At 38.0% G+C, this 6,562-nt stretch overlaps 1 long non-coding RNA gene across 1 annotated transcript; it reads right to left on the reverse strand.

The window, feature by feature from the left end:
- Positions 1-27: 27 nt before the first annotated feature.
- LOC125804599 (uncharacterized) lies at positions 28-4,775 on the reverse strand. The gene is made up of 5 exons (XR_007440719.1): positions 4,517-4,775; positions 2,547-2,574; positions 1,518-1,708; positions 1,264-1,384; positions 28-1,045 (listed from the first exon to the last, which is right to left on the reverse strand). It is a non-coding gene; the product is annotated as an uncharacterized LOC125804599 (long non-coding RNA).
- Between the last annotated feature and the right edge of the window lie 1,787 nt (positions 4,776-6,562).

The raw sequence follows: 6,562 nt of genomic DNA on the forward strand, positions 1-6,562 counted from the left end.
TTTTTTTTATTATTAAATGGTATAATGATGTACAGTGTGAATTTCTACAGAACTGGAAAGATTCGAAATTGTATTCTTATACATGCAATTATAGTATGTAAACTGAAATTAAATGTGCACTGAAAATAAAAATATCACTTTCTGAAAAACACAAATGAATCTTTATGTCCAAATGTCCAAAAGTATTTTAACTGTTTAGCTGAATAGAATCTAGTAACAAAATTCAACGTCAAGCACCATGTAAGAAAATTAACATTTATTAGAACAACAGGATGGAGTATAACTAAATTATTAACTTGTTTGGTCTGAACAAAATAGCAGGTGTGAAAGGTGCCTTGATCCATGGTTCAGAAAATAGGACCATTATTTGGTCCAACCAAAAAGAAATGTGTTAAAGGTCTGAATGTGCTGAACCATGGTCTTTTTCAAAGGCAGTGTGAAAACCCTTTTCTAGATGGTTACTGATTTTCAGACCAATTGTTTTCACCCATTAAACAATGGAATAAGAAAAAGATGCAGTGCTGAAATCAAACTCCCCTTCATAGCGCAGTTGTATGGATACAACATATTATGCTAGTGATTCTGTATCTACTTTAACTGTAAATTAGACCTAATTTATAAACAGAAAAAATGGAATCAGATACACTCATTCTGCTGTGTGATGCACCTGCACTTCTGTTTGATTCTGTCAGTGAGGTAGAATTTAGCACAACATCTGGAAAAGCAACTCACTGAAATTACAATATTTTACAGACCAGTTAGTGTAAATTACAGGGAGACCACATGGGTGATAACTGGATGTAAATTATTGCAATAAACTGCCACTTAAAACCAAAACGAACTTCAGCTTTGTTTCAATCTTGTTTCAGACTTGGTTTGGACTAAGTCTTATTCTGCAGCACTATACTTTCTGATCTCTGAGTCTGCCACCTTTCCCAGGACTGAAAAGAAAACATCGAATAATTTTAGGCCAAGGCCATGAGTAACTAAGTCAAAGGCTCTTGCATGCTGATGCAGCTGGGTTTTGGCTTCGTTTAGAAGGTCTCTGTAAAAATACAAAAAAAAAAAAAACAACAACAAATAAATACTTTTTAATGCAATAATCAGCATGCTTTGGAATTTATCATCTTGCAAAGGAACATGCATTTTGTTGTTAATGGATCTGCATTTCTATTTTACTGTACATGCAACACATGTGTTGAAGATGTAGATAAACCTAATGTTCTAGCATATATTTCTTAATTTACAGTTTATTATACTTACTTGAAAAAAGCAAGTCTCCCCAGTGCAACATCCTTGTTGGCTAACTCCATGAGTTGAATGTCATCTGGAATGTAAGCTGCTGCCATCTTCCCCAAGCTGTCTGCCAGCTCACAAGCTTCAGCTAATACAACAAAAGTCAAGGACAAAAATGTAACAAGTATTACTATATATTTTTTTTATTTGTCATCATGAACTATTTTTTTGGTGTGTTATAAACAAACACAGATTTAATTTAACTTATAAAAATAATTTACCCTCAGTTAATTTTGAGCACATTGACACCACACTTGTTAAAGGTCCAGGGCTGACACCCGCATTTTGAAGCCTTTGTTTCAACTCCTGTTTCTTGTTCTTATCAACACGAAGGTAGGAGACGAGGGTATTTGCAGACATATTTTCCGGGGCCCCAACTCTTCGTCTCAACTCGTCCACTGTCACTTGGTATCTTAATGTTTAGGAAGGTAACAACAAGCTAAGTATGTCACATTAATAATACATTTAAACACAACATGATGCATGGGAAAAAACATAAATAACAAGAAATATAAAGGAACTGCTAAAGTTTTTTACTGAAATGTACCTTTTCTGTCTTCGACCAAATGAAAGTGTTAAAACACTTTCTACTTCTTGGAAACTGATATTACTATGAGGTACTGGACGGGTCTGAGAGCTTGTGGAAGACAAGTTGATCTGAGTTGTATATACAGAAGTGTTAGTCTGAGATGTGGATGTAGGTGGGCCAGTTTGAGCAGTAGATATGGAAGGGGTAGGCTGTGACGGGTTGGGAGTGGTCTGACAGGTAGCTGTGAATGGGATAATCTGTGGAGTAGGTGTGCTAGGAGCAGCATGAAGTGATGTAGATGGTGGAGTAGTCTGAATGCATGACATGGATGGAGAAGTTTGGCATGTAGCAGAGGGTAGGGTAGTCTGACATATAGGTGGAACTGTAGGAAGGATATTATGAGAGGTGAGAAAGAGCTGAGAATGTTGACTTGGTTGGACAGCAGTAGATGAATTAGATTGAGCTTGTCTATTACAGGAGACCCTGCTCTTCTTTTGTTTGGTTGTCTGAGTACTGCAGACTGGAGAAAAACAAAGTATTCAGTATGCACACTGACTCTCCTGCTGATTTAATATCCATTTTCTACATTTAAAAAATAAGTAATTAAATAAATGTTTGCTTACTGTTATAAATGATTGATTTTTACTTAAAAACTAACCTTAGTACTACATACAGGGATACATTTCTATGGGCAGATTATTAGTAAAAATAAAAAACTTACCATTTGTCTTCTTTCTTTTGGGTGCCATCTTTAAAAAGAACATAAATACATATTATTTTATAATACAAAATAATACATCAATATTTTCCTATTAAGAGACAAAGCAACCTAAAAAACTATAATTCTGTGAAATCCCCTGAAGTGTTGAGAAGTTTTCCTAATATCTGATCCCGATCATAAACCACATGGAGTCTGACAGTACTTAGAATAATAATTATTCTAGGGAAGCTCCATTTAAAAACAACTAGAAATAAAATTAAAAAAGCAAAGTTACTATTTATCATTTTTATATGACTGCCTCTGAGGCTGTAAATTACTGATAAACAGCCTGGAAGGAGACTCTGTATAATTAACAGCTTTAGAGGCATCAACGTCACCGCCTGCCTCTGAGGCTTTACATAACTGATAAACAGCCTGGAAGGAGACTATAATTATATAATGTATATCTAACAGCTTTAGAGGCATCAACGTCACCGTCTGCCTCTGAGGCTGTACATAACTGATTAACAGCCTGGAAGGAGACTATAATTATATAATGTATATCTAACAGCTTAAGAGGCATCAACGTCACCGTCTGCCTCTGAGGCTGTACATAACTGACAAACAGCCTGGAAGGAGACTATAATTATATAATGTATATCTAACAGCTTTAGAGGCATCTACGTCACTGCCTGCCTCTGAGGCTGTACATAACTGATTAACAGCCTGGAAGGAGACTATAATTATATAATGTATATCTAACAGCTTAAGAGGCATCAACGTCACTGCCTGCCTCTGAGGCTGTACATAACTGATAAACAGCCTGGAAGGAGACTATAATTATATAATGCATAATTAACAGCTTTAGAGGCATCAACGTCACTGCCTGCCTCTGAGGCTGTACATAACTGATAAACAGCCTGGAAGGAGACTATAATTATATAATGTATATCTAACAGCTTTAGAGGCATCAACGTCACTGCCTGCCTCTGAGGCTGTACATAACTGATTAACAGCCTGGAAGGAGACTCTGTATAATTAACAGCTTTAGAGGCATCAACGTCACCGCCTGCCTCTGAGGCTGTACATAACTGACAAACAGCCTGGAAGGAGACTATAATTATATAATGTATATCTAACAGCTTTAGAGGCATCAACGTCACCGCCTGCCTCTGAGGCTGTACATAACTGACAAACAGCCTGGAAGGAGACTATAATTATATAATGCATAATTAACAGCTTTAGAGGCATCAACGTCACTGCCTGCCTCTGAGGCTGTACATAACTGATTAACAGCCTGGAAGGAGACTATAATTATATAATGTATATCTAACAGCTTTAGAGGCATCAACGTCACCGCCTGCCTCTGAGGCTGTACATAACTGACAAACAGCCTGGAAGGAGACTATAATTATATAATGTATATCTAACAGCTTTAGAGGCATCAACGTCACTGCCTGCCTCTGAGGCTGTACATAACTGATTAACAGCCTGGAAGGAGACTATTATTACATAATGTATAATTAACAGCTTTAGAGGCATCAACGTCACTGCCTGCCTCTGAGGCTGTACATAACTGATTAACAGCCTGGAAGGAGACTATAATTATATAATGTATATCTAACAGCTTTAGAGGCATCAACGTCACCGTCTGCCTCTGAGGCTTTACATAACTGATATGCAGTCTGAAAGGCATTAGCATCAGACTTTGAGGTTGTAAATGTTAGCTAGCTTTTTAAAATAGTTACTATGGCATTATTCTAAAATTTACAAAGAAATACACAGGTTGTTCTGAAGTCTACTCACTAAAGAGATTAAATTCTAGAATTACCCTACATAGTCTGTCTGATATAAGAAAATAGCACTAGCTTATGCCACTGTAAACATGTAGTTAGTCAGATGAACTCCCTACTGCAGTTTATCTGCTAAACAAAAAAAAACAGTCTCCAACAAAGTTTAGTTTTGTTCACCAGAAGGTAATCTGTACTTACAAGTGGTTGACTGTAGAAACACAGACCAGCAGCCTTTCCAAAAATCCAAAATGTAGCAGTTATACTGTGCTAGCTCACTGAAAAAAAGAAAATAAAGTGAAACTGCGCGCTCGAAATTCCTTGATTTAATCTGATTGGCTGTGTTCTCATGGGGCGGGATTCCAGTTTCCTGTTATTTGATTGGTTTAGCTGGTAGAGGCGGGCTGCAGCCTTGGAGGCACTGCAGCCTGTGAGACGTCGTTCAGGGCTTAAAAGCCTCACGAGCCCTTTAGGTCCTTTCAAGTCTTTTAGTCCTTTGGAGTCACATATGTGGAGTCCAGGCCGTCTTGCTGTGAGGCGGAAGTGCTACCCACTGCGCCACCGTGCCGCCCCTAGCACTATTAAATTTGCAATGTAAATCCTAAAAGGGACATTGAATAAGGAGAGGTGCGTCCAAACTGACTGGTACTGTATATTTATTAATTAATATGTTCACCAATATATTAATATATTAGTTTATTCATTTTAAGTATCAATCCTCATGAACACATGAAAACATGGTCTGCACTAAACAATCTTTTACATCAGTGACCCCATCAGCTGTCACAAATAGATTATCCACACAATTGATGTGTTTTCTTCAGTGATAAACTATATTGTTGATGCAATTTATATGACTAGTCGTTTTAAATGGTAGTCTTCAATTCTAAGAATATCCACTCAAAATGCAGTGTATTCCAGGACTGAACCATGATTAGCAGCAGTTTAGAGCACAGAGTAGCACTAATAGAATAGATGTTACCCTCCCCCATTGTTGCATTTATTTTACAATGGATGGGTTAGGGTTTAGATTTATCAAAAATATTATGCATTATATGGGTATAAGTAGCATAATAATATGTAATAGTTATGTAATGAAGTAGTAGTAAACTAGAGGATTAAGTTACTACTGGGCAGTACAAGTTTAGAATGAGACTAATAAATTATCAGCAGATATTTGCATTTATGAAGCTTTCATGTTTTCTATGAACAATCAGATACAGGTATCGTCGAAGTGTTATGCAGTTGCTTTCTAAAACACCAGGGGGCGGATTTACAGCACGAGTCCAGCTGGCTGAGTTAAACTATGTGGTTTGTTGAGTTTCCATGAGGAATTCCCCATGTAGGCGCAGTGACGTATATGGAGACCCCTGTGTGGATGGTCTGTGAGGGGATCCTAGAGTGGAGGCTGTGGTCACGTCCTGCAGGCCTAGGGCATCCCCTGCTTTCCTGGTTACAGATGTTTCTCGGACAAACATTAGCTCATATTCAGTCACCTACTGTAACATTCATTCCCCTTTAAGAATTTAGGACAAAAATGCAGGCTGGGCAGGATTCCATTGCATTCAGTTCACTGCAAAATCCTGTCCCAGAGGGAACTCTGCATTAGTGTGAAATTCTGATTGAGAAATATTCAGATTTCAGTTATTTAGAGGAGTGGGTTTCAGCATCAGCCACAGCGACCCATTACCCAGTACACTCCAAAGGGTGAGGGAACAGGGGGAACTGCTGGCTTAAAGCAGTGAACTACTGAATTACTGTTTTATACATGTCTCCTTCAGTATTGTGTAAAGTTATGCTTAGTAAAGCTAGTTGTAAATATTTAATAAAGTAAAATGCGGTCTTCTTAATGTTTTTCAGGCTCCTTTGTCACTGTAATACACGCACACACTCCACACCCACAAGGAGTCCAGGCTTGCAGATTAAAGAGTCTTGGGAAAAAATCCAAATAGGGAGATGTTAACTCCTTTCACATATATTGCTGAGGAGTGTGTGTGAGGAGAGTTTTGAGGAGTGTGTGTGAGGAGTGCTCAGGCCTCAGGAAAGTTAGCGGACTTTAGGAAAAGAGATATTAATAACTGCTGAGCCCCTCCTACCACATTCCTCACATCTGACTCAGTCCTGAGACTGGAGGAATGGGCCTGTTTCTCATTTGTGTTTCTTTCCATGAAAAAAGACAGGACACATGCACACACTGAACACACACTGAACACACATACACACTGAACACATATGGAGACAAAGAAG

Source organism: Astyanax mexicanus, chromosome 9 (assembly GCF_023375975.1).
Source record: "Astyanax mexicanus isolate ESR-SI-001 chromosome 9, AstMex3_surface, whole genome shotgun sequence".
NCBI classification, from domain to species: Eukaryota; Metazoa; Chordata; class Actinopteri; order Characiformes; family Acestrorhamphidae; genus Astyanax; species Astyanax mexicanus.